The sequence below is a fragment of the Phaseolus vulgaris genome, chromosome 8, assembly GCF_051622355.1.
Source record: "Phaseolus vulgaris cultivar YP4 chromosome 8, ASM5162235v1, whole genome shotgun sequence".
Lineage (NCBI taxonomy): Eukaryota > Viridiplantae > Streptophyta > Magnoliopsida > Fabales > Fabaceae > Phaseolus > Phaseolus vulgaris.
Window position 1 is genome coordinate 18,276,400 of NC_143505.1, and position 6,665 is coordinate 18,283,064.

The following is a 6,665-nucleotide window of genomic DNA, read 5'->3' on the forward strand; positions in this document are numbered from 1 at the left end:
AGGATATATTTTTATTTTCTTTCAACTCTTCCATTTTGTTTAGGAGTATAAATACAACTTGTTTGATGAATTATGCCTTTGGAAGAAAAGAATTATGTTAGCAAAAGTTTTGGGCCATTATCAGATCTAATGCACTTAATCGTTGATTTTAATAAAACAACCCAATTGTATAGACTATAAGCATAAGTTTGGAAAAAAATATGAATGACTATGAATGAAATTTTTAGAAAAGAAACCCCAAATTTCCATGTGTATTAATTAAAAAAATTTAGAACTCAGTTTGTGTTAAGATAAAATGGAAATTTTCTTTTTTTGCTAAGTGGAAAACATCACATGTCATTAAATTTTTGGAAATAAAAGGGTATTGTTGATGTAAAGCATTGAAACGAATTATAGATATATGTCCTAGTCTAAAATGTCAAAGAACAGAGTAATTGATAGAGTATATGTTGTTATTGATGGGAGGTAGGTTAAGAGATGAGTCATTTTCATTGATTACCAAGTGATATAGCCCCTCCCTCAATTCAGTTGAACCAAGACAAAAGACATTAGAGAAAAGCTCTTTCCCAAACATACTCTGAAAAATTTGTTCCAAAAAGTTTATTTCGGAAATCTAAAAAATGTTTTCTAAAAATTATATTTTGGAAAAAGTTTTCCAAAATTTTTGTTCCAGAAAATGTTTTTCAAAATATATTTCATGAATTCTAAAAAGTATGTTATGGAAAAAAACTTCCATAAAAGATAATTCATAATTCATTTTAAAAAAAGGTAAAACAATTTATTTTGAAATTGATGGGGTGCAGGAAGAAATTTGATGGGGATGTAGGAAGAATGAACCCATGTTAGAACCATGAGTTGGTTGGAGAAGAGCCCTAAGTTGTTGGTATTGGGATCTATGTCATGCTGGAATAGTGTCCCTGTATAAGCTTGTCTTCTCCTCCATGAATTAGGTTCCTCTCTCCTTTAGTGGTTATGTTATTAATAATTGATCCATGAGAAGCATTCTTATTCTTAAGACATAAACGACATGGGTATTTTGGATCCTCAAGAGGATAAGCAAATTTGACATAACAGACATTTGTCTATTGCTATAACATGAGCAATTTCGCATTTTGGAACCACGTTTCCTTGCTTCTAATAGCAAACTTTGTTGGTGTGATCGAGACAACTACAACAGTCACATTTCCAGTGCAAAGAATTAAATTTTCCTTTCTCCGATTATGGAGTATCGCGACATTTGCCAGAGACAACACTAATGAAGAGATTGAGCTCAATAGAAGGAGAAATAGAATTGATATGTTGTCTATCATGTTGAATGATCATGGAGAAGACATTAAAACAAGGGGTTGAGAAAAAGGATGTGTGACTCACCATAAAAAAAACTCGTCAAGTCCTTTTAGAAACCATATTATTAAGAAGTGAAATTTAAAACTAACTTAACCTTATAAAATGACTCATAAAATTAGGTTTGCATCCACTTATTTACTATGAAATTGTTAGAATATATGGCTTTAAACTAGAGGGGGGTGAATTGTTTAAAGAGAGTTTTCGCAGCTTTTTCAGCCTTGAATGAAATAACTTCGAGAAAACCTTGATTAAGAAATCAGTTTTTCAAAACATAAAGCAAAGGCACAACACTAGTAAAAACAATCGGTTGTTTTACCGAAACAATCGGTTGTTTATACCAGTTATCAAATAAAAAAACTGAATTTAAAGAGTTAGGGATAGAGAGATTGCACACAGATGTTTATACTGGTTCACTCCAAATCCAGAGCTACATCCAGTCTTCTCAGAAACCCTGAGGAAATCCACTAAGCAATCACAACTTGATCACTTACACCACAACCAAGAAAGTGACCTTGAACACCTCAAGACACACACTCTTCTTGGCCAACACACCAACACTAAGATTGTTGATCTTGATCCCCTCAAGAACACACAACCAATCTCAGCAAACACAGAAACGAAACTTGTTCAGCAGAGTACAAGGATTACACTTGTTACAGAAGATAATCTGAAATCAATACAAGCAGAATCCTATTCCACACTCTTTGATCAATCACAAACTCTTAGCAATCTCAACTCTTTGAAAAACTCTTATTCAAAAACTTGTTACTCAAATCTGTTTTCTGAATATATTCAAAGATGTTGTTTGTTATCAAATCTTAACAAACTCTTTTTATTGCATTTAATGATTGGTCAAAGCATTTAAAGGCTGAAGCGTAAGCAGTTAAATCATTTAAAGCTCAGTCAAAGATAAAACAGTTTTTTTGTTATGGTCCCAAAACAAACAATCGGTTGTTTCCTCAAATCAATCGGTTGTTTTGGTTCTAACAGTTCAACCATTTGAAAAATAGTTTTCAATCTTTTCTCAAAACATCTAAGTATAAAAAATCGGTTGTTTCGACAAAACAATCGGTTGTTTTAACTTAGTTTGAAAAACATTTTTCTTTCAAAAAGATTGAGAATGCCTATGTTTTAGATTCGATCAAGGGGTGGATTACAACACTCAAACTACCCCAAAACTAAACTAAAACAGCACAGCAACAGCAAGCACAACCAAGGCTTCAACATCCTTCAAAGGGTTTGGATTCTTCAAAGCTTGAACACCACTTGGTTCAACAGAAATGTCCTTATCTCTAATCCATGTGAGACCTCCAACACACCCCCTCACGCCGAGACCCTCAGACTCGTGCGTGGAACTATATAATGGATGGTCCGATAGTCCAAATAACTCTCTCTATCACTACTGCAAAAAAGAACTTTAACGACAGTTAAAAAGAGCATTTGAAGAAGGTTCTAAACCCGTCATTAATTTGGGTGCCGTTATAAATCTACAGCTTATAACGATGATTCTCATATCTTCGTTACAAAATCATATTTATGACACTTGTAAAAAAGTGTCGTTAATTCAACAAATAAATAGGTAAAAAAAAACGGTACTTATAACAACGGTTATATGGGAAATTGTTGTTATAATTCATTTTGGGCTTGAATTTCAAAGACAGATACCATCTTTATAAACCAGAATTCCAAAGGAAATTTCATTATAAAGGTGTGTTCTTTCTAAAAAAATGTTATATTATTATATATATGCTCTGGTGCTACATAAAATATCAATTTTTTTAAAACAATAATGCATATAATATCATAATTTAAATATCAAATATTACATACAATTAATTAAGTACATATAACATTCTACAAAAAGTTCTGCAATATATTAAAAAGTTCTATATCATTCTAATCTTTCATTTATCCTATGTTATACATGGTTACAAAATATTATGATCATGTTGTCTTGACATACTCCAATGTTCTCTTGACATAGAAAATTTAATTTTAATTTGGATTCAAAATAAAAGTTATTAAATGAATGAATGAGATACATTAAAGTGAGTGAACAAATATTCTTTAAATACCTTAAGGTGTATTCAGCAAGTGTTTTTGCTTTTGCACTTCCCCTCCCACTCAACATGATATATCCAGAATAAGCACTGAAATAATAAGATTTCATGTTAGAACACATAACATTATGTGATGTATAAGTAATAATAGATGGTAAATAAAATTGCCGTACCTATCTATAATGTGTTTAAAATAATTAAAAGGTTTCTTAGGCAAAGGAGCAAAACCATGCAACGGTATAATCTTGAATAGATATGATCAGTAGTTGCCAATAACGCCTATATAACAAATGAGTTAGTTTCTCTTATTTCAATAACACCTTATTCTTACTCCATTATGATTACTAACAACATTATGTTTTGCAAACTGTATGAATTCTGCTTCCCCTATTTCGTAAGCATCACTTATTTGTGGTTTATTAATCCAACTTTGATCCATAATAATTAAAAACTAAATCAAAATTGTCTAAAGTCGAACACCCCCGGACTCAGCATCAGTGTGTTCAATATATAAAACAATGTCTAATCATTAAAAACTAAATCAAAATTCCGAAGGTCAGACACCCCCAGACTCAAAATAAATACGTTCAATATACACATAATAAAATTTAATATACTATTAAATAATAAATGAAAACACAATAATCTCAAAAGTGGAGCGGAGCACAAGTGGTAGCATAATGGAAGAACGCTGCTACGAGTGGTGGTTCAGTGAAGAGGAGGTACAACACTTAAGGTTCAGGAAGCCACAAGAGCACCGGTGCGATCACCGACGTGGGGGTATTGATATTTTGCACTAGTGTATGATATACTATATATGGTTATGATACCATATTAGAAAGAAGATTTTAAGCCTAACAATCGACTCATAAGGTGAGGTTTGCAATCACTTATATACTATTAAATGTCCTTACCTCTAATCGATGTGGTATCTCCAATACCCCCCACATCGAGACCTGCCAACTCATGCATGAGAATATATATTTATGGGTGGCTTGATAGCAGCTGGATAGAAGGTGACCTGAAAAGTGGGTCAAAACCTCACATTATAAGCTAGTTTTGTAACATTGATTTAGGCTTAAAGTCTTCTTCTTTTAAGATGGTATCAAAGTCATTTAGAGCATATCCTAACGAGAGTTTATTGGGCTTATCAAAACATCCGCTATTGGGCCACCATCAGACCACACATAAATATATAGTCTCACACACGAGTTGACAACCTCAGCATGAGGAGGTGTGTTAGAAATCCCACATTAACTAGAGATAAGGACATTTCATAGTATATAAGTCGGTGAAAACCTCACCTTTTGAATTGGTTTTGTAAGGTTGAGTTAGGCTTAAATTTCACTTTTGATACAACCCAATTAGCCAAGCAAATGACTAAGGACACAAGAGATAATTCACATTGTGATAAGTCATCTCAACATTCAAGACAAGGCCCCACCAAATATCATAAGGACCTCAAAAGAAGAAGAACCAGTAGACTAGAGCATCAAATGTTCTTCCTTATGGTCTTCTTACAAAAAAAATGTTTATAAATAAATTAGGGGGTCCAAATAGAAGAATAAACTAGAGTAGGTTGTGCTTAGTAATTTGAGTAGGGTGTGATTAGTAAATTGAGTACGGTGTGCTTTGTAATTTGGGCTTGTGCCAAGCCCACCTTTCATGACAAGTGCTTTTAGGTTTAGGATTTCTTTGACCTTCCTTCTAGAAGGCTTCTCACAAATGACACCCCTACCCCTCTATCTTGTTCTCCAAGACACTCTCTCCTATAAATATAGTGTCTTGCCTCATGTATTTCACACATTGAATTTGGATAGTAAAGAAACTTTATAGGAGTATTTTTGTGAGACTTGAGAGTTCTCGTAGTGGGTCTTATCTTGAGTGTGTGAGCACTTCAAGTGGCAGCTCTTTCACCACTCATCTTAGAATGCCTCCTTTCTCTAAATGGCATGACAACCCTTCTTCCATAAGCTTTCTTCATCCCTTCCTCTTTTTTTATCTTTCTTTTTGCACCATCCATTTTATTCCTTTTTTTATGATATCATGCTTGTCTTTTAATTTTGGTTATCACTTGTCTTTCTTCATCTTATGTTTCTTCCATTTCCGCAATTTACTTTCATCATCATAATCACCATGTGTTTTTCTCTTTGCCCTTTAGAAGTGAAGCTTCACACTTACTTAACCACTTGGTTATGTTTATGTTTAGTGGGGATCTTTTTTGGGTTCTCACCATAAATTGTTAATCTCAAAAATCATAAACAAAAGAAGAACCTCTAAAATGTGTCAATCTAAAATCAACTCACATCAACTTCTAAATATGGTACCAGAGCCCTTAAGATCTTATCCTAGCGAGAGTTTGTTGAACTACCAGACCACTCGCTATCTGGTCGCTATCAGACCACCCATAAATATATAGTCTCACGCATAACTTCGTAGGTTTCAGTGTGAGAGGGTTGCATTGGAGATCTCACATCAACTATAGATAAGGACATCTCATAGTGTATAAGTGGGTGCAAACCCCACCTTATGAGCCAACTTTGTAGGGATGAGTTAAACATAAAGTCCACTTCTTAGTACAGATAATGAAGTCTTGTTGGTGAAAAACTTTGGTCGAACAGGAGCAAGGTACCAAAAGGCAAAAGTTTTCCATTTCCTCCCAAAGGGATATAATATTGGTGTAGTAACCAGTGACATAAGCTAAACCTTTTTTAGGGAGTAAATCTCTTCTTGCAATTCCACAACTTGCAAAAAATCTTCTTGAGAGAAACGTTCTTGAAGGTAAGTCCTGATGTCAAAAACATGTTGAAAGAAGATAATGCTCTATGCAATAGATGGTGAGACAAAATTGAGGAGGCATGACATGATGATTTTGGGAATGGGAATAAAACCGGTGAGGAAACTAGAAGGGTTCTGACTAGGGTTAGTGAAGAGAAAAGGATGAGAAGGGTCACTCATATGTCAGAGTTAGAAGTGTTGTTGGCCATGAGACCTAACTATAGATACCATAAAAGCAAATTGAGAAAGGAATAAAATTAAGAGATGGCCATAAAGTGGTATTGTGTATTGCCTCCAATGGATTATGAGAATATATACCCTCTACACATGATGACCTAAATGGATAAGAGAGAAAGAAGAATATTCCTATAATATTTTTGTATTATTGAGATACCTCATATATTATAGAATGTACACCCTGCATATAAGGACAAAACAAAAGTAAGATTAGTATATGTTATTGTTGTATCACATTGCCTT